We start from the raw sequence: 23,564 nt of genomic DNA, 5'->3' as shown, positions 1-23,564 counted from the left end.
AAAAGAGAAATAGCAGAAGGCGATGACGGATAGGAAGGTACACTGTCCACTCGCACTAATGTGACCACCTGTCCAAAGCCTGAATAAGCAAATGTCAGTGTGGAGACCACTGCGAAGTTTGTAGAAGAGAGTCTACGAGTTATTGAAAGGTACCGTCGGGGATGTAGCACCGGCGTACTATACAATCGTAGTCAGCTGTCTAGCTCTCTCGATTGAGGATCCATGGTGTGTATAACCCAATCGACGTGATGCCACAGGTTCTCGATTGGGTTTAAATCCTGAGAGTTTGGTGGCCAGGGGAGTACGGTAAACTCATCCTTGTGCTCTTCGAAGCGCGCACATACACTGCCAGCTGTGTAACACAAGGCATTGTCCTGCTGGTAGATGCTATCGTGTCTACGGAAAATAAACCGGATGTAGGGGTGGACATGGTTCTCAAGGGAGATGCGTACTTCTGTTGACCCGTTGTGCCTCCCAGTATGACGTGATCACACACATAATGCGATGAAAATATTCCCCAGCCCATGAGGCTCCGTCTTGGTTGCAGAATGTGTGCTTTCAGATGTTTCACGGCGTGCATGCCAACGGTCATCTCTCCGATGGGGCACAAAATGTGATTCATCTAAAATAGCCACCTGTCGCCACTCATTGCACGTCCAGTTGCGGTACTGGCGTGCAGATTCCAGACTTCATCGCTGGTGAACAGCAGTCAACATGGTTGCATGAACCAGGCGCCTACGGCGATTCCACATACTCAGCAGTGCTTGCTGAGCTGCCGTTGAGAACACACTGTTGGTAGCTCCTTGGTTCTTCTGGGCGGTGAGTTGCTCAACAGTTACACGTCAGATAAATCGCTCCATTTCCGCATTAAGACAACGGCTACACAGTCACTCGCGTCCCCTTTACGCCCTTCCACCTTCTCCACCCCCCCCCCCTCCCCCACCACCACCCACCACCTCGCCGCACACATATTATACTCTCTGCCGTCTTTGAGTGTTTGTTGCATGTTGGCATCGAATAATGTCGGTGGTCACAGGTCACACTGATACACTGATGTGGACAAGTCAAAATAAGAACAGTAGCATAGGCAGTGACTTAATTCGTGTTGTAGAGTATAATTGGATTGTGATAATTCCTAGAGAAACTTCCTTCCAGGTAGAAACAGTGTTCCGGACCCAGACTCGCACTCAGGACCTTTACCGTTCGCGGGCAAGTATTCTACCGACTGAGTTACCAAAGCACGCCCCTCAACCCCCCCCCCCCCCCCCCTTACTTTAGTTCCGCCAGTACCTCGTCTCCTACCTTCCAAACTTCACAGAAGCTCTCCTGCGAAACTTGCGGAACTGGGATATTGCGGCGACATGGCTTAGCCGCACTCTGGGGGATGTTTCCAGAATGAAATTTTCACTCTGCAGTCTGAAGAGCACCACCCCGCGAAAGGCAAAGATTCCGATTTCGATTCTCGGTCCGGCACACCCTTTTAATCTGCCAGAAGTTTCGTATCAGCGCATACTCCGCTTATAGATCGTGGTAACCGTCCCTAGATAATTAAAGCTAATGACTCGTTAGAGCCGGCCGCGGTGGTCTCGCGGTTCTAGGCGCTCAGTCCGGAACCGCGCGACTGCTACGGTCGCAGGTTGGAATCCTGCCTCGGGCATGGATGTGTGTGATGTCCTTAGGTTAGTTAGGTTTAAGTAGTTCTAAGTTCTAGGGGACTGATGACCACAGATGTTAAGTCCCATAGTGCTCAGAGCCATTTTTTTGACTTGTTCGATTAACACGCCATATACTTCTTTCCGTCAATGATTTTAGAAATTCAGATCGAATATTATCTATCCCTTCTTCTTAATTTGATATCATATCTTCCAGAGCTGTTTTAAATTCTAATACTGGGTCGCCTATGTCCTCGTTATCGACTCCAGTCTCCTCTTCCGCACGTCATCAGGTGAGTTCTGCGTCTCATAGACGCCTTCAGTATACTCTTTCCACGTACCAGCTCTTTTCTCTGCGCTTAACAGTGCAATTACCATTGCACTCGTAAATTTGCGATCATTGCTTTTAATTTTATCGAAGGCTGAATTCACTTTCCTACATGCTGAATCATTCCTTCCGACGATCTTTTCATTTTCGATTCCTTCGCATTTTCCCTGAAGAAAGAGTTTCTACATGAGCCTCCTCATTATTCTGTTTAACTTTGAAGTTAATGCATCCAACTCTGCCACCTCAATTCTGGTCACAAACTGTAAATTACATTAAAAAAAGACTGAGCAATTGAGCGTCTCTATAGCAACCACAAAGTATATTACCTTTATATCACTTTATATTTTACTAAGATTTTTGGTAATTATCGGAGCCCTACACCCATATTCAATACATTATGCAAAGTATGTCAGTATATATATCACTAGGGTAATATAGATACTGCCTACAGGAAGAGTAAAGAGACTTTTGGAGAAAAGAGAACCACTTGCATGAATATCAAGAACTCAGATGGAAACTCAGTTCTATGCAAAGAAGGGAAAGCAGAAAGGGGGAAGGAGTATATAGAGGGTCCATACAAGGGCGATGTTCTTGAGGACAACGTTATAGAAATGGAAGAGAATGTAGATGATGATGATGAAATAGGTGATATGATACTGCGTGAAGAGTTTGGCAGAGCACTTAAAGACCTGAGTCGAAACAAGGCCCCGGGACTAGACAACATTGCATTAGAACTACTGACAGCCTCGGAAGAGCCAGTCCTGACAAAACTCTACCATCTGATGAGCAAGATGTATGAGACAAGCGAAATACGCTCAGGCTTCAAGAGGAATATAATAATTCCAATCCCAAAGGAAGCAAGTGTTGACAGATGAGAAAATTACCGAACTATTAGTTTAATAAGCCACGGCTGCAAAATACTAACAAGAATTCTTTACATACGAATGGAAAAACTGGTATAAGCCGCCGACTTCTAGGAAGATAAGTTTGGATTCCGTAGAAATGTTGGACCACGTGAGGCAATACTGACCCTACGACTTATCTTAGAAAATAGATTAAGGAAAGGCAAACCTACGTTTCTAGCATTTGTAGACTTACAAGGAGACGGCACGACCGTGGGGTCAGGGATTTGTCCGTAATTTTGTATGGTGAAAGAGGACCCCTAACACCTCACGTGGTTAAAATATTAGCACGCACTACCCGGAATATCCCGAGAAAAATCGATCCAAAGTTTATTAGGTGCCTTATGAGTATAAAATTTTAGTACACTGCCGAGCGGCCGTCTGGCCCAAGGGCAGTTCCGCTTGGGACGCGACAGCGATCGGACGTGTCGGTACTTCCGCGTAGTCAGCGCTATTTTCTTATATATACTTGAAATTCTGATGCACTGTAAGGTTTTACTGTATGATTTTATTTCTGTGTTTTGATAAAAAAATGCTGGCTTGCGAACATCAGATTCGTTATTTAATTAAATCTTCAGTAAAATGTGTGGAATATCTGTTACAGTGGTTAAATTATAAGTACTTAAAGGTTTACATATTTTTTTAAAGCAAATTACCCTATCTAAGTCCAGGCTATTTAGATCATTACATTAATCACTGTGCTGTCGTGTTACCTTGTAAATTGCTGTAATTTGCCACCCTGCATGCCACCTGGTAGGTACAATTTAAAAAAAAAGCAGATGTGTAAACTACAACGGGCCTGACAATCTTAAATTCAATTCTTTTCCTTCGTAATTTAACGAATCTTTCGCTTTGTTGACATGACAGCTGGCTTGTTTATATCATCCCTGCATACATCTATGGGACACCAAAGGAAATAAGGTAAGTTCCTTGCAAACTTGAAAATTTAAAATTTGCATTTGACTCGAAAATGCAACGAATACAAGTCGGTACCTCTAAACTATCAATCATCGTTTTGGAGTTCTGGCTTTGTCAATTATCGACACAAACACAATGAAAGTGAATAGAAACGGATAACGAAAGCACGCTTTTCATAGCACATACTTCTCTTATCGGTTATTCGAAGTGTATAAACAAAAAGGAGTCACAGTACTGAGGCCAGATGCGTCATATTTTCGTGTCGTATTACTGTGGCGAATACGCATTTAAGACCAGAAAAGCGTTTGAACTTGCGTTCCTTATGCCGTGTTGTTCACTAAAAACTAATATCACGTGCACACGACAGAAATAACGAACAAGAAGCAATTGTAAACACTCGTCTGCTAACGTTTTGGGGGATCCAAGATGGCCGCATGCCCCGTCCACTGGCTTCAAAACAACGTACAGCGTACGTCTGTCGCGCCATCTCCCCTTATTCTACCTCCCTGGTGACGACGTCGTCAGAGTGCAACTCGACATGCCAACACAGATCGACTGCGGAGTCATAGATGTGACTCGCGCATTGTGCATGTGTCTGCCGCCGACCAACGTCTCTGGCTCATTTGCATCTATGGGCGCATGCGCAGTTGCGCGGTACACGAGTATAAAGGGACGAATCGAGCACTGGAGCGCCAACCCGCCCTCACCCTTCTTCCCCTCTTGGCAGGTCCCCGGACTCGCACACGCTACGTGGACTTTTGCGCGCCGGAGATCATCGCCAACTGTGTCTCGTGTGTGTGACGTCGTTTAGTGTTTTTAGTGTCCGCCGTCACGCTTCTCCGTTCACTTGTGCCATCGGATTCATCAGTGTTATGTGCGCCATGTCAACGTGTTTTCTACATCTACATCTACATCCACATTGATACTCCGCAAGCCACCCAACGGTGTGTGGCGGAGGGCACTTTACGTGCCACTGTCATTACCTCCCTTTCCTGTTCCAGTCGCGTATGGTTCGCGGGAAGAACGACTGTCTGAAAGCCTCCGTGCGCGCTCTAATCTCTCTAATTTTACATTCGTGATCTCCTCGGGAGGTATAAGTAGGGGGAAGCAATAATATTCGATACCTCATCCAGAAACGCACCCTCTCGAAACCTGGCGAGCAAGCTACACCGCGATGCAGAGCGCCTCTCTTGCAGAGTCTGCCACTTGGTTTATTAAACATCTCCGTAACGCTATCACGGTTACCAAATAACCCTGTGACGAAACGCGCCGCTCTTCTTTGGATCTTCTCTATCTCCTCCGTCAGACCGATCTGGTACGGATCCCACACTGATGGGCAATACTCAAGTATAGGTCGAATGAGTGTTTTGTAAGCCACCTCCTTTGTTGATGGACTACATTTTCTAAGGACTCTCCCAATGAATCTCAACCTGGTACCCGCTTTACCAACAATTAATTTTATATGATCGTTCCACTTCAAATCGTTCCGCACGCATACTCCCAGATATTTTACAGAAGTAACTGCTACCAGTGTTTGTTCCGCTATCATATAATCATACAATAAAGGATCCTTCTTTCTATGTATTCGCAATATATTATATTTGTCTATGTTAAGGGTCAGTTGCCACTCCCTGCACCGAGTGCCTATCCGCTGCAGATCTTCCTGCATTTCGCTACAATTTTCTAATGCTGCAACTTCTCTGTATACTACAGCATCATCCGCGAAAAGCCACATGGAACTTCCGACACTATCTACTAGGTCAGTGTCTTTCTCGTCGAGTGTGAACGGCTCCGTGTTTTTTGTGTGTCTGTGACCACTATTTTTTGCCCGTCACTATGTTCATTTTCATTCTCCATTCTTGTACTGTGATTGTCAACTCTATGGCTGAAGAGCCGCGTAGCATGCCGCTGCCAGCCTACCTGATTGTTCATGTGTTAAAATAACAATAAAGTAAAAAAAAAGAAAAAAACTGGAGCGCCAGTCTTGCGGCTTACTCCGATGATGGCTGAACGTTTTACAGCCGAAATATTAGAAGAAGAAGGAAAATTATTGCGGCTGCACACCCAAAACTTAATGGAACACATATAACTAGTATTTACTGCACTGTTTATATCCTTGGTCAGCCATTAGTTATGTTTACCCAGGCCGGTGATCTGGTATTTTGTTACCGTTATGTTCATTCTTGTACTGTAGTCAAAAACAACAAAGCATGAACGAGTAACCCATTCCTTATTTTTCATTTTATGTGACTGGATATATGTATTGTTCGCAGCGCACTTAACAATAGTGTAAATAGCGATAACTACCACGTTATGCACATCATAGTACGTCAGTCGTATCGCGGCTACGACTAACGTTAGGTTACCGCTTGCATTTCGGGATGTACAATAGCGGCGCATTTCTTTTATTTCAAGCGTCAACTTTGCTTAGTTGTGCCTCAGGATGCAACTGAAGTGTTGCCATGCAAACATTGTTATTCTGATTTTTCAAGTTATTGATTTTGTAAGAAATGATAAGAGGTGTCTATCAAAAAAACGAAGTATCGAAACTATGGTTTGCTAACACTTCAGAGTGTCTCATAGACTATACATTTATGAGCGTCTATTTTAAATTGATACCCGTGAAAGTCGTTTTCTAGTATCTGCTATTACTTCATAGATATTTGAGCCGAAATGTTTAAGTGGTCCATCCTGTATTTGTCAGATTTTACAACTGAGATTGTTTAATCTTCGTGTGATATTTGTACTCAAACATTGTTTATTCGGGTGTAGAGGTACTGATTGCTCAAAGCAACAAAAATGAAGGAACGTTAGATCTGCGTTTTTGTTTGAACGCCATTTGATTCTGCCTGAGCATTCCTCCCAAACATTGCTAACTGTGACAAGGTATTGTGCCTTTACCTTAACCGCATAAAAGGTATTCTGGTAAGAACAACGACAAAAGGAGACAGCACAAATTACTGCCCTCTGCTGATTTGACAAAAATAGCTATGTGCTAAAGACATTGCTTCTCCTAATTTTGCATTCTACAAAATTACTTTTTCTAGTCTTTCTCGTAGAACCAACAAAAAATATCTTTCTGGATATGCTTCAACTTCGGTTGACCATTTTAAATCAAAACCAATAGATTTCTATAACTTTATAATGGAAGATCTACCCAGTGGTTGTGAGACTTTTATATACAGTGTGAGTGATTACACTTCTCAGAACTCTTAATTATTTTATTTCTTCATTTATTTACTTATTTTGAAATTTCTTCGTAACATTTCACCGTTTCTTTCTTTTTTGAAAGTCGCTGACATGAGGCATTTCATAAACAAAGATGAAGAAAATTTTGTGCACTTGATTTTCTCGAAGGAAATTGACACTTTAAGTCAAAGAAGAACATATTTTATTTACGTCATTTACTATTGGCGCAAACTATATTTAAAATACATATAAATATCTAAATTTTTATCAGAAAAATAGCAGTACAACATTTTTGTTTCTGGTTATTTAGCTTTCCGTTTTCGAACTAAAACAAGTCAGACTGTTACTGTAACACAAGTAAATAATTTGTATTTGTGTGCCTAGGTTTATTGTTTGAAAAATAAAAACTATAATAATATATAGCTACAAAGGTAAAAGTAAACTTCTTCTTATTATTTCAGCCCAACTTTCATAGTCAACCGCTGTAACAACTCATTGTAAAACCAGCTATTTTCACTTTGTACATAACGAAAGAAATTTTTAAAGTCATTAATCTTTCCTTTGCCATTTGGCCTTTCGTCGTCATAGGCCTTTTACGTTGATAAACTGACCTCATTTGTGAGAAATAAGCTGGTATGTTTTTCTCACGAATCCATCAATGAAGGCAGATTATGAGACTCCTCTTTTCCTTGGGTTTTCAAAGATAAATTCATGTTATATCGATACAGTAGAAAATTCCCTTTTGTTTTCGTTTTTTTCTTAATTTCTTCGGAAGCTGAAGTTCTTTTCCTTATTCAGTAATTTTTTTTAGTTGGGCCACCACTTCCGTAAATCGAAAATATATTCTGTTTGAACAAGATCAACAATAAATTTCTCTTGTTATGTCGAGGACAAAGTGAAAGATGCAACTTCTTGAGCAGCGTAGTACCTGTCTTTTCTCCCAACTTACTTTAAATTATACCAAAATCCCTGTCACAGGCTACATAAGAATGGCCTCTGATTGGTAGCCTGCAGATTACTTTTTGAAATCTGCTGCCATTAAGAAACATTAACAATCTTATCATAACATAATTCTTGTTCTGCCCAGTACAGTTGTCGCCATACAGGTAGAGTTCGTCAACAGCAGAGGGGACAGTCTCACCGATATATCTCAATAAAAAGGTGCGCATTTTGTTACTTCCCTTTCGTACTACCACCTAGTAACACAAATTTAAGTTAAATTCTTGTTCATAGTCTTATGCACACTAAAAGGAAGAACGGACAGTTGTCTGCGATTGTTGGTAGCGAGACGTTTTATATGTAATCAGAACATAAAAGGAGTGCGTTTTCATGGTTGGTACAGTACTCTTTAGTATTCGGCAACTGCTGTGAGGACGGGGCGTGAGTCGTGCTTGGGTAGCTCAGATGGTAGAGCACTTGCCTGCGAAAGGCAAAGGTCCCGAGTTCGAGTCTCGGTCCGGCACACAGTTTTAATCTGCCAGGAAGTTTCAAAATTTCGTCAGTGCATTTTGGATTTCCCTTGTAGATGAAAGAAGATTATAACTTCTCAGCGACAGCAGGATTCTGAAGATGGTGCAGAAGATCGTCTGAACAAGGGTGGGGAAGGAGGTCGACCAGTGGCTATTTCCGAACAACCTGCCAGACATTCACGTCAGAAGAATTGACGGAATACTGCTGAAAATCAAAATTGACAATGGGACGCGCCGAGCGGTTCTAGGCTCTACAGTCTGGAACCGCGTGACCGCTACGGTCGCAGGTTCCAATCCTGCCTCGGGCATGGATGTGTGTGATGTCCTTAGGTTAGTTAGGTTTAAGTAGTTCTGAACTGCTATAAAATTTATCATTCTTCCTTTTATGGATAAGGAGCTGTCCAGCGGATACTCTTTTTTCAGTATCATTGAGCTGTGGGTTTTTAAGTCTCACACTGAGCTGCTCACACTAACAGTGCGTATCTATTTAAAGCCTACCAAAACAATAATTGAAATGTTCCTTGTGAATTTTAGAATAATAATTGTTTTACAATCAGAATGCGTTAAACTGCATTTTTTTTGAAGAAAAATGCATCATTATAATATCAAGCTTTGCGTTTAAGTACATTATTTCCTCGGTAGCATAGTGACTAGCCTTCACAGGAAATGAATGATTATGATTGTGAATCATGTCTATAAAATCGCTGGGAAACGTCTTGCGATTGTTTTGCTTTCCCCTGGGATCTCTGCGACCATACCCATCAGTAATGACTCTTTTAGCTTTGACATTCTCATTTGACATGTACCATACAGAGTTATAAACGCTTCTTTACATACCTTAATTCTTGATTATCTAGTCATTAAAAAAATTGAATGAACTTGCATCATCCGAGGAGTGACTGAGTCTAGGTTTCGTTTCAGCTTCCCCATTATCTGCTATAGACCTAAGCCTAGAGCGTTTGGAGTTCACAGGAAATTCATCCACTAAGGAGTGGAAAAACAAGTCTTGTTCATTTTTGCTGTTAAAATCTCAATTTTTGAGTAGGATATAAGTTCGGTCATATTCAGTTAGTTTATTGAAAAATTTCAGTATGCACCTGGAAAAACCTTAAAATTAGCTTACAGTAAGAGTGTGTTCCAGTACTTACGTGCAAGGCATTTCTGTTTTCTGTGCTTCCACAATGTTTCCTTCGTAGTTAACATGCTCACATCCAGGAATTCTTGCTTTCTCTATTCGTCTGACTTTGTAGCTCACAGGCCTACGAAGACCTTTTTTATATACGTCTAAATCAGCTTCATTAGCACTTTCCCCTCTCACTATCTGACGTTGTTCACGTCACTAAGGCAACGAACACTTTAAAAACAATAGTTCACAAAAAACTAAAATGGAACTTGCACAGTCACAGTGTAAATGAGAAGAGAATGCACAGGAAACTGTGACAGATAACAAATGTGGCCAACACAACAGAACTAAACAAACAGAAAAGCGCAGGTTTCCAGCGCGGCCGCAACACTTCATATTTTGAAAAGACACCTTCTACATGACTAGACGCATTCCTTAAATAAACACGTTTCATATGGTCTAGTGACAGTATTGAATCCGTGTGACAAACGACCTTTTGTAAATAAACAACGTAATCAAGCATTAAGGTTCTGTTTTTACACAAAATTGATTCTATTAAAAAATGTGACAAAAGGTCTTTCATAAATAAGCGTTTCAAATGGGAACTAACACAAAAACAATTGAAGCTCACAGTTTAAACATCACAGAGAATGGCCTACACTATGCTGGAATATGAACCAGATAGACATATCTAGCAAAAACCAACAGTAGGCTAATTGATTAGGTATAAGGAAATCGCCTATTTGAAGACAACGATAATGTAAGACAATACTAAAGATGGCTGTTACAACTTTCAGTAAGTTCCAAATTAATGAGCTACACAGTCAATCAGTTGCGATTTTTATTTATTTTTTGTCTTACCGCAGGTTCCAAACCCTCTAAGGATATCTTCCTCAGAAGATCAAGGATTTACTTGGATTACATTATGTAGAACATGACATATTCATAATGTTCTGAGGCTCTCAAGTCACATGCAGATAATATTATTAAAATTAATTACAAATGTAAAATTAAAAACAGGTGTAACTATTGTACAGATAAATGTTAAACTTCGAGTTTGTGAGACAATACAGTGAATGCCTTCATGGAAACATGTTTGCTGTTGAATGCGCAACCATGATTGTATCTAGGTGTGCACCTCTTCGTCCGAGGCAAATCGGCGGCCATGAAGCCCTTCCTTCAGACCTCCAAATATACGGAAATCGCACAGGGAGAGGTCGGGACTGTGTGGAGGATGAGCAAGGGCTTCCCAGGCTGGGCCCACACGTTGCCAAGGTTGCTTCGAACGCGCTGCAGGAGTTTCGCTGAGAAGCCCTTTCTCCACAGTCTTCCCATTTCTCCCCATGCGATTTCCATATTTTGGAGCCATGAACAAAGAGATTCGTGGTCTAAGATCTGTATCGAAGAATTGCACTCCTCGGTACAAGCACAGTTTCGTAGGCAATCGCAAACATTTTCCCGTGAGGGCACTGACTGTCGTGCCTCACAGTGGGATAAATGTACTAAGAGTTGAAACGACTACTTTTGAACCAATAAAGGGTTTACTTACTTTTCTTCCATCTGTTTCTTTTTCATTTGATTGCCTATTTTCTATGTCCTCCAGCTAATTTTTTAGAAGGGTTTCACATGGAAAGAATTTTTCGTGATGGTCATTAGATAAGGAGCGAGATCATGCAAGCTACGGAGATTAAACGTGATGAGGGAAGGGTTCCAAATCAAACTGTTTGAGTATTTTATTCTAGTCATTTTATTTTATTTTATTTTTGAAATCAGCATACCGCATCGCGTTACTTGATGCCGTTTTCTTGGTCGTTTTTTTGATGGAAAGGAGTCTCGGCTGTGGCAAGAAATGCCAGATACGATGGACAGTGGGATGCAATTAATGATATACAGCATCCCCTCTGTGTCACTAGATACATAATATATGTCATCTGTGTGGTGTCACCGCCAGACACCACACTTGCTAGGTGGTAGATTAAATCGGCCGCGGTCCATTTAGTACATGTCGGACCCGCGTGTCGCCACTGTGTGATCGCAGACCTAGCGCCACCACAAGGCAGGTCTCGTGATACGAACAAGCACTCGCCCCAGTTGTACGGACGACCTAGCTAGCGACTAGATGTACGAAGCCTTTCTCTCTCATTAGCCGAGAGACAGAATAGCCTTCAGCTAAGTTAATGGCTACGAACTAGCAAGGCGCCAATAGCCTTACAGTGATTGTAATTAAAGTCTCCTGTGTATCGTCAAGAGCGATGTACCACAATGATTGATTAAAGATAAGTATTAATCCAGCTACGTACTTTTCTTCATAGCATTAATTACGTAGCCTGTTCCAGTACTTCACGCCCGTCTGCGTTAGTCTAGCGTGCATTTTCAGCCATCTCGAACTACAAGGTGTTGGCCCAGCTGCCGACACATCACATGGCGACGAGTCTACGAAGGATCTTGTGTTTTACTTTGCCCTAATTTATTTGTGTCATGGCTTCGCCACATTCGCCAGATGTACTGTCCGAATTTTATCGCTTGCAGAATCAGCAGACGCAGGCGTTATTGGATGCCCTTGGACAGCTTGTCCAGGGTCAACGTGCCATTCAAACCGATGCGGCCGCCGCCGCTTCACCGGTACCGCAGCCACAACCTGCCGTTGCACCACCATTTCGAAGTTTTGATGACACCCACGAGACTTGGCGGGTATGGTCCTGCCAGTTTGCCTTCCACCTCGCCGCCTACAGAATTCAAAGTAATGAGCGGCAGCCGTTTTTGCTTTCTTGCGTCGGTGTGTCCACCTACCGTGTGATAGTGAAATTGTTTCCCCGACGCGACGTAGCAACTCTGTCCTACGAGGAAATTTTGTCTGCTTTAGATGCCTATTTCAAAGAAACAGTTAATGTTGTTGCAAAACGGTATACGTTTTTTCGTACAAAACGTACGGCCGGTCAAACTAATAGGGAGTGGGTAGCAACATTGCAAGGACTTACTAGGGACTGTGCCTTTGACTGTGACTGTGGTCTTTCTTATTCAGATACAATGGTGCGTGATGCAATTGCACAGAACGTTTCTGATGTTCGCATACGGGAGCACATTTTGAAACTAGTTAATCCCTCCCTTCAACAAGTGATAGACATATTAGATAGACAAGACACACTTGACTGTGCTCAGGAATCTTTTGCAACTTCGCCAGCAGTGTGTAACATTAACCGGCCTGCCGGGCGAGCTGCGCGGCCCGGTCAACTGCCATCGCACAAACAAACGCAGCTGTTGCCGCGCTCTAAGCCACGTGTGCCGCGCCAGCCCACAAATGCAGTGAAATCATGCCCGCGGTGTGCTACTAGACATTCGCGTGAACATTGCCCGTCACGCCGAGCTATTTGCTTTTTCTGCAATAGGAAAGGACATGTTCAAAGTGTTTGCCAGAAAAAGCTCCGATCAGACAATCACAATCATTCCAGGCCCTTTGCTTCGCGCCGGAATCGAACCAAGGACACTCAGGATCGTGGACCTTCGCCCATGGACATTCATGTAGTTAATTCCGATTCGTCCAGTGCCACTTTCTCTAACAGTGACTGTGTTCGTCCCACAAAAACTGTGCGTCGACGTCGCCGGAAATCACGTCAATTAGCAAGTGATTCTGTACCAGTGTCTATTCCAATTGCACAAAACAGTCGCTCTTGTCGTCGGCAGGACAATAAACTTTTTGTGGACTTAGACTTTGAAGGCAAAGTGATACCATTCCAGCTCGATACCGGAGCTGCAGTTTCATTGCTCAATCACGACACGTACAAACAACTGGGCGCACCTCCGTTGCGTGCCGCAAATGTTCAGTTAAAAAGTTATTCCGGACAGACAATTCCTGTGTTAGGACAGTGCACTCTTCTTGCAACACATAAGGGACAATCAAAACTTGTGTCATTTTACGTTCTTCGTTCTTCTACTGCAGTGAACTTCAAAATGAGTCAAATGGCTCTGAGCACTATGGGACTCAACTGCTGTGGTCATCAGTCCCCTAGAACTTAGAACTACTTAAACCTAACTAACCTAAGGACATCACACACATCCATGCCCGAGGCAGGATTCGAACCTGCGACCGTAGCATGCAGTGAACTTGTTTGGCTTAGATTTATTTCAATTGTTTAACATGTCTATTGTAAATCAGGTGCTATCAGTGACTCAAACTGTGCCTACAGACAGTGGTTCTAGTGTATGTGACGAATTTGCAGACATTTTTGCACCGGGCTTAGGTTGCGCTAAATACTGTGCAGCACAATTGGAACTGAAGGACAACGCGCAACCGACATTTTTCAGGGTGCGCAATGTTCCTCACGCATTGCGTCATGAGGTCGCAAGAACATTGAACAATGTAGAATCACAAGGTGTGAGTGAATGTGCGCAATGCCTCTTCTCTTTCAGCTCCGCTTCATCGCGTACGCCGTGCAGGTGTTCCGTTTCTCTGGACGACGGAATGCGAACGCGCTGTTCGCCAGTTGAAATCGGCGTTGCTTTCTAATACTTGCCTCACGCCTTTCGATCCCCAGAAACCCCTTTTGTTGATGGTAGATGCATCGGATTTCGGGATCGGTGCTGTGCTTGCGCACAAAGTTGGCTCCCATGATCGCCCTATTGCCTTTGCGTCCAAATTGCTCCCGTCTGCGCAAAGAAATTATTCCCAGATAGAGAAAGAAGCTTTGGCTCTCGTGTTTGGTGTTACTAAGTTCCATGATTTCTTGTATGGTCGTCACTTCACCATCATCACAGACCACAAACCTTTGACATCGCTTTTTCATCCGACCAAGCCTGTACCTCCACGTACAGCGCAGAAATTCATTCGCTGGTCTATTTTCCTCTCGCAGTACCGCTACGATATCTTGTATCGGTCCACTGCTAAGCACGGAAACGCTGATGCGTTGTCCCGTTTGCCTGTTGCTGAGGATAAAGCATTCGATTCTTCCGAACTTGCTTGCATGTTCATTGATTCGGAAACCCATGAAGTGGTCGAATCGTTTCCGATCGATTTTCGTCGTGTCGCTACCGCCACAGCTGCTGACCCTGTCCTTGCTACTGTTTTACGTTTTGTTGCTACGCAATGGCCTTTGTCAAAGTCTCGGATCGAGGATCCGTTGGTTCGCCGATTTTTTGCTCACAGGGAGAGACTTTTTGTTCGACGTGGTGTTTTGTTGTTGCGTTCTGATAATGATCAGTCCAGAGTCGTGGTCCCACGTTCGTTACAGTCCTCTGTCTTACGGCTTCTTCACCAAGGACATTGGGGTATAGTGCGAACGAAACAACTTGCTCGTCAGCACTGTACTTGGTTCGGCATCGATGCTGCGATTACGAATATGTGTTCTTCTTGCATGGCGTGTGCCGAACAACAATCCGCACCGCCGCGGAAAGTCTTTGCATGGCCGAAAGCCACTTCCCCTTGGCAACGCTTGCACATTGATTTTGCTGGTCCATTCTGGAATGCTCGATGGTTGGCTCTGGTCGACGCCTTCAGTAATTTTCCTTTTGTTGTCCGGATGTCTTCCACGACGTCCTCCGCCACCATCCAAGCGTTGTCTGCTATCTTTTGCATTGAAGGTCTTCCGCAGACTATTGTTTCCGACAATGGCCCACAATTCATGTCCGCAGAATTTCAGTCATTCTGCCAGGCCAATGGTATTCAACATCTGACATCCGCGCCGTTTTCGCCTCAGTCAAACGGTGCCGCTGAACGATTGGTCCGGACTTTCAAGTCACAGATGTTGAAATTGAAAGAGTCGCATTCTCGGGAGGACGCATTGTTGCTCTTTTTGTCTTCGTATCGCTCTCAGCCCCGAGATGGTCGCTCGCCGTCTGAGTTGCTCCACGGTCGTCCTCATCGCACCTTGATGTCTTTGCTGCATCCGCCGCATCAGGTTCCTTTGCAGCGGCAGACTCCTGCTTTTGCTCCTGGCGACGTTGTATTTTATCGCAACTATCGAGGTTCACGGCGTTGGCTCGCAGGGCGCATTCTTCGCTGCCTCGGCCGCGCGATGTATTTGGTTTTGGGGGCCTCTGGTGAGGTGCGTCGGCATCTCAATCAGCTGCGCCTCTGTCGTCGCACGCGTTCTGCCGCTCCCCGTCTGCTTTCAGCGACGGTGCCGTCCGGTCAGCGCCCTGGGGACCCATCTACTGGCTCGCCTCATCCCCAGGTGTTACCGACGATGCCTTCCATTTTGCCCCATGGCGAAATGCCGCCGCCGCCGCCGCCGCCGCAGCCGCCGGTACTCCGGCCGGCGCCGCCCGCATTCGACGCTTCGCTGCAGCCGCCAAGCGCCTCCCAGGGTCACGCGCCGCCGCTCGCTTCCCGTGACCAGCTGTCCTCCGCCATGGAACTCCCGCCCGCTCCGGACCACATGACGTCATCGCGCGTCGGCTACCCCGACGCAATGGAGGTCGACCCTTCGGCCCCTCCTGTTTCTTTACGGGCGCATACACCGCATGTTGACGTGCACCCTGGACTAGGTTTTCAGGCGTTTCCTAGCTCCCCTCGGACCGAATGGCCGGGTGCGGGTGGCACAGCCTCGCCTGTTGTTAGGCTCCCCACCTCATCGCATACGTCAACATGGGGTCCTCCCCACGGCGGGCGGAAGCCTTATCTCACGACCGTTCGCCGATTTGTGGGGGAGGAATGTGGTGTCACCGCCAGACACCACACTTGCTAGGTGGTAGATTAAATCGGCCGCGGTCCATTTAGTACATGTCGGACCCGCGTGTCGCCACTGTGTGATCGCAGACCTAGCGCCACCACAAGGCAGGTCTCGTGATACGAACAAGCACTCGCCCCAGTTGTACGGACGACCTAGCTAGCGACTAGATGTACGAAGCCTTTCTCTCTCATTAGCCGAGAGACAGAATAGCCTTCAGCTAAGTTAATGGCTACGAACTAGCAAGGCGCCATTAGCCTTACAGTGATTGTAATTAAAGTCTCCTGTGTATCGTCAAGAGCGATGTACCACAATGATTGATTAAAGATAAGTATTAATCCAGCTACGTACTTTTCTTCATAGCAGTCTGTATATTGCTTTAGGAAATAATTATTGGCTGAACCTTAAGTATAATGTTTTTGCTATACAGTTAAGATAAATGCAGCATATCTGGTCAGTTGTAGCGAAATTGGACAGGAATGTGCTATGGAGAATTGGTGTCGTTCAAGCAAAAATGCGTACACTACTACCTTTTTCAGCTTTGCTGCTTTCAAGTAGAGCACTCTTTGTACCTGCACACCAGACGAACGAATCTTCCCCACAGCATACAAATGTCACAGGAAGGTCAAATGGTTGTTGTCATTACATTTGACAAATTTTTCGTATACTGATGTGGACCGGCTAAGCATTTATCTTCTCTATATTTACGTCTTCCACAATATATTTTATTAATGATGCCTGAATATTCCGTCTTACATCAGAAAAACATTTACATATGTGATTTTCCCGATGAAAATCATCTTCCGCGCAGCACAAATGTCTAGGGCTGGCTCTGCTGTATTCAGAACTCTGTTAAATCCAAAGTGAAAAAGTTGTCTAAATAGTTAGTCAGTGTCCTATTTTAAACTACAATTTATAACGCATAAGCAACACGCATAACTTTCGTATATGAAAAATTTATACCTGCCAGTAGGACAAGTACTAGAACTTCAAATTAAAGAAACTTCAAACGGAAAAAACGTTCAAAGGAACCTACGCATCTCCGTATCAGACAAAAACGCTACAAACGTAATTACCAATCTGATATTCTTAGGTAAATTCTAACAGTGGTGTAAATTATGTAGTTCAGTGTCCTTCACATTAAACACATCACGGCAATGGCGACACTCTCGTTATTATGTCACAGTGTTCCCTCCGTTTAACGATGTTCAACGTGCTACAACCACTTGGACTGATAGCGGTGGCTATGAAGCGCTGTCCGTGGCCCGCAACCATTAGTCTCTTTGTCGAGGCAAACCCTCCAGTAGAGGTGTATTCACAAGTTTTTGCCTTTAGTGTTGCATTAAACAGTGTAATAACATATGTTTGTGCTTACGTCAGACTGAGACTCTTAGAATGCAGATGATGGGGTTAAAAAAAGGAAGCTATATGCTTGAACTTTTGACATCATCTTTACAGAACACAACCTTTATCCCTAGAGCACATACGGCACCAGAAAGGCCCCAGTAAAAGACAATACCGCCTCAACGAAGTTCTTCGTCCTGCAGCGTTGGCAGGTCGTTCAGATTTATGAGAGTCGGAGAGTTTTATTGCCGCCTTATCTGACCTATTGGACTTTGTATCAGCAAGCGGCAGCCAGTTGCGAGGTCTTATGTCAAAGGCCGTACATGCTCTCTAACGCTAGAAAGAAGTGAAATGGGACACTTCTTAGGATTCCTGGGCTTGTGTTGGTATGTAGTGAGATGTAAAATTTCGTCCCACTATTCAAAAAATGGTACAAATGGCTCTGAGCACTATGGGACTTAACTTCTAAGGTCGTCAGTCCCCTAGAACTTAGAACTACTTAAACCTAACTAACCTAAGGACATCACACACATCCATGCCCGAGGCAGGATTGGAACCTGCGACCGTAGCGGTCGCGCGGTTCCAGACTGTAGAGCCTAGAACCGCTCGACCCGTCCCATTGTCAATTTTGATTTTCAGCAGTATTCCGTCAATTCTTCTGACGTGAATGTCTGGCAGGTTGTTCGGAAATAGTCTCTGGTCGACCTCCTTCCCCACCCTTGTTCAGACAATCTTCTGCACCAGCTTCAGAATCCTGCTGTCGCTGAGAAGTTATAATCTTCTTTCATCTAGAAGGGAAACCCAAAATGCACTGACGAAATTTTGAATGTTGTTCAGGGATCTTTTCATGGAATTCTGGTATCACGGAACCATCAACTTCAGTTATAATAATGTTATTATGATTTATTAGGTTTGTTATTCCAAGATACAGTCATTCTGTGAACTTTCTTCTCAGCATTGAGGAAGCTTGTGATATGTAATCACCTTATACGCGCTATAGGAAACACAGCATATGCCAGTATAGCGTTATTACGCTGCACCTCGTTTGAAGTGACTGAATCAATACACGAGATCAGTATCGGCCAGTTCTTCATCTGTAAACCTATCCATACTGTTGGGCACCACTATTGACGTAGAACTCACCGGGAAAACAAGCAGTTCGAAGATTAGGGTGGAGGGTAAAGTGGGAATTACTGTTGTAAAACGTTAGTACTGCCAGTGAAAGGCACAAGTTTAATTCCGGATAAGACGTACACTATTTGATGAAGCGTATCCGAACACACCACCGTAATGAGGAATTGACCGCTGGATGTCACGAGAGGTGGACCCATTTGTATAAAAGATGGCTGTGAGTATTATGTTGTCAGCAAAAAAAGCCACAACAGCGGAATGGATCCTTCAGGAGAGCTCAGTGACTTCGAACGTTTACCACTTATTGGATGTCACCTACGTAACAAATCCGTCAGGGAAGTTTTAACCCTTCCAAAGCTGCCCAAGTCAACTGTTGGTATTGTGTAAAGTGGAAACGCGAAGGATCAACCACTATTAAACCAAGACCTGGCAGACCACACGTACTGATGGACAGAAACTGTCGAGCATTGCAGAGGATGGCTGCACACACACACACACACACACACACACACACACACACATACACACACACAAACACAAAAAAAAACCTCATCAAACCAGCGGACAGAACGACACGTTAGTTGCAGAGTACTACCAGCAGTCCAGATACATCTACATTTACATCTGCGAGATTACTCTGCTATTTACAATAAAGTACCTGGCAGAGGATTTAATGAACCACCTACTAGCTGTCACTCTACCGTTACACTCTCGGACGGCGCGGGGGAAAACGAGCACTTAAATTTCTTCTGTGCGAGCCCTGATTTTTCTTATTTTATCGTGATGATCATTTCTCGGTGCCAACAGAATGTTTTCGTAATCGGAGGAGAAAACTGGTGATTGAAATTTGATGAGAAGATCCGGACGCAACGAAAAACGCCTTTGTTTGAATGATTGGCACTCCAATTCACGTATCATGTCTGTGTCACTATCTACCCTTTTTCACGATAATACAAAACGACCTGCCCTTCTTTGAACTTTTTCGATGTCATCAGTCAGTCCCACCTGATGCGGATCCCACAACGCACAGAAATACTCCAGAATAGGGCGGGAAAGCGTGGTGTAAGCAGTCTCTTTAGTTGACCTGTTGCACATTTTAAGTGTTCTGCCAACGAATCGCAGTCTTCGCTTTGCTCTACTCACAACGTTATCTATATGGTCGTTCCAATTTAGGTTATTTGTAATTGTAATCCCTAAGTATTTAGTTGAATTTACAGCCTTCAGGTTTGTGTGACTCATCGCGTAATCGAAATTTAGTGGATTTCTTTTAGTACTCATGTGAATAACTACACCCTTTCTTTATTCAGGGTCAATTGCCGCTTTTCGCACCATACAGATATCTTATCTAAATCATTTTGCTATTAGTTTTGGTCATCTGATGACTTCAAAAGGCGGTAAATGACAACATCATCTGCAAACAATCTAAGAGGGCTACTCATATTGTCTCCTGTGTCGTTAATGTAGATCAGGAACAATAGAGGGCCTATAACAGTTCCTTGGGATACGCCGGATATTACTTTTGTTTTACTCGATGAATTTCCGTCTATTACTACGAACTGTGTGACATTTCTGACAGGAAATCACGAATCCAGTTGCACAACTGTGGCGATATTCCATAGGCACGAAGTTTGGTTAGAAGACCCTTGTGAGGAACGATGTCGAAAGCCTTCTGGAAATCTAAAAATATAGAATAAATTTGACGTCCCCTGTCGATAGCACTCATTACTTCATGAGTATAAAGAGATATTTGTGTTTCACAAGAACGATATTTTCTGAATCCTTGCTGACTATGTGTCGATAAATCGTTTTCTTCGAGGTACTTCATAATGTCCAAGCACGTAATTCTGCGGATCGTTCTGTGAGCAAGCAGTTGTATACAATTGCTAAATATGGAGCTATTGTATCAGCATACTCTGAAAGGTACCTGACTGGTATACAATCCGGACCGGAGGCCTTGCCTTTATTAAGTGATGTAAGCTGTTTTGCTACACCGAGGACATCTACTTCTAAGTTTGTCATCTTGGCAGTTGTTCCTGATTGCAGTTCAGGAATATTTACTTTGTCTTCTTTGGTGAAGGAGTTTCGGAAAACCGTGTTTACTCTGCTTTAGTGACACTGTCATTAGTGCCGGCCGGAGTGGTCGTGCGGTTCTAGGCGCTACAGTCTGGAACCGAGCGACCGCTACGGTCGCAGGTTCGAATCCTGCCTCGGACATGGATGTGTGTGATGTCCTTTGGTTAGTTAGGTTTAAGTAGTTCTAAGTTCTAGGCGACTGATGACCTCAGAAGTTAAGTCGCATAGTGCTCAGAGCCACACTGTCATTAGTGACTTCATGATTGTTATCGCGGAGTGAAGGTATTGATCGAGTCTTGCCACTGGTGCGCTTTATGCATGATTATAATCTCTTTGGGTTTTCTGCCAGATTCCGAGACAGAGTTTCGTTGTGGAAATTATTATAAGCATCTCGCATTGAAGTACGCACTATCTTTCGAACTTCTGCAAAACTTTGCCAATCTTGGGGATTTTTCGTTCTTTTAAATTTGGCATGCTCCTTTTCGTTCCTTCTGCAACAGCGAACTGACCCGGTTTGTATACCATGGACATCAGTACCATCACTTATTAATTTATGTGGTATATATCTCTCAATTGCCGTCGATTCTATCTCTTTGAAATCATTCCACATCTTTTCTACGCTTGCATGATCTGAACGAAAGGAGTGCAGACTGTCTCTTAAAAAGGCATTAAGAGCATTTTTATTGGCTTTTTAAGCAGATGTACTTTGCGTTTCATTTTGATTGTTGTGGGCGTTACGGCATTCAGCCTAACAGCAACTGCCTTGAGGTCGCAAATTCCTGTATCCGTCATGATGCACGAATGACTGAGTGTAGGGAGTTAAAAGGTGTGGAATACAATGGTCGAGGTGCCCTTATCAGAAACACATTTATTTACTCAATGTCTGGCGAGGTATGAGGTCATCTAAAGATCTTTACCACTGAAGAGTGTATGAATTAAAAGCAGTGATTTGGAGTGAAGACTCACGCTATAGGTAATCCCTATGCCAGTCCTATGGAAGGGTTTATCGTCTGTGATCTGAAGTCGTAGCCACTGATTTCCAACACCCTGGAGACAGGAGTAATACCTCTGTGCCTCTCAAAGTAACTGCAAGAGTGGGGCCTCTTCCTAGATCACCGCCATACATTCTGTCAACGGTCATCCAGGGCAGTGCAAAACTGCGGTTCATCGGTGAAGATAATGCGACGCCATTTAACATCAATATATGCTTTCCAGTCTCGGCACCACTCCAGACACGACCGTTCGTGTTATGGTGTTAACGCAGGCTACGCATAGAACGGTAATTCCTTTGTCCGGCAACTGGAGCATTTCTACCATTGGTGTGGGATAACACAGAGAGCTGCAAGGGGTCCATTTCTTATTCTCGGGTGATACACACAGATGTGGAACTGTTATTATGCGCTTGACGCACAACACGGCGATCTTTCATTGTGGAGGTCATATGTGGTCGCCTGATGGATGTACCTGCCCTCAAGTTCCATTCCAAAATGCTACTCCAGGCGGGTGTAAAATGAATGTGCGCAACGGAAAATAATAAACGCTAAAATGAAGATTTGGCCCTTTCTGCCGGCCTGTGTGGCCGTGCGGTTATAGACGCTTCAGTCTGGAACCGCGTGACCGCTACGGTCGCAGGTTCGAGTCCTGCCTCCGGCATGGATGTGTGTGATGTCCTTAGGTTAGTTAGGTTTAAGTAGTTCTAAGTTCTAGGGGACTGATGACCACAGATGTTAAGTCACATAGTGCTCAGAGCCATTTGAACTATTTGGCCCTTTCTGACTACCCCCTCAAGCAGATCTTAGTATCTCTTAATTCTATAAATTACAATCTAAACATAAATTAATTATGAAAGCAACTAATTCTACTAAACGATAAACGTTGTTCCTGCTTATACAGGGTGGCCAATTGATCGTGACCGGGCCAAATATCTCACGAAATAAGCGTCAAACGAAAGAACTACAAAGTCCGAAACTTGTCTAGCTTGAAGGGGGAAACCAGATGGTGCTATGGTTGGCCCGCTAGATGGCGCTGCCATAGGTCAAACGGATATCAACTGCGTTTTTAAAAATAGGAACTCCCAACTTTTATTACATATTCGCATAGTACGTAAAGAAATATGAATGTTTTAGTTGGACCACTTTCTTCGCTTTGTGATAGATGGCGCTGTAATAGTCAGAAACATATCACTCACAATTTTAGACGAACAATTGGTAACAGGTAGGTATTGTAAATTTAACATTTTATTTCGGTTGTTCCAATGTGATACATGTACTTTTGTGAACTTTTCATTTCTGAGAACGCATGCTATTACAGCGTGATTACCTGCAAATACCACATTAATGCAATAAATGCTCAAAATGATGTCCGTCAACCTCAATGCATTTGGCAATACGTGTAACGACATTCTTCTCAACAGCGAGTAGTTCGCCTTCACTAATGTTCGCACATGCATTGATAATGCGTTGACGCATGTTGTCAGGCGTTGTCGGTGGATCACGACAGCAAATATCCTTCAACTTTCCCCACAGAAAGAAATCCTGGGACGTCAGATCAGGTGAACGTGCGGGCCTTGGTATGGTGCTTCGACGACCAATCCACCTGTCATGAAATATGCTATTCAATACCGCTTCAACCGCACGCAAGCTATGTGCTGGACATCCATCATGTTGGAAGTATATCGCTATTCTGTCATGCAGTGAAACATCTTGTAGTAACATCGGTAGAACATTATGTAGGAAATCGGTATACATTGCACCATTTAGATTGCCACCGATAA

This window comes from Schistocerca piceifrons, chromosome 8, assembly GCF_021461385.2.
Source record: "Schistocerca piceifrons isolate TAMUIC-IGC-003096 chromosome 8, iqSchPice1.1, whole genome shotgun sequence".
NCBI lineage: Eukaryota > Metazoa > Arthropoda > Insecta > Orthoptera > Acrididae > Schistocerca > Schistocerca piceifrons.
Note: the sequence above shows the minus strand (reverse complement) of the source record.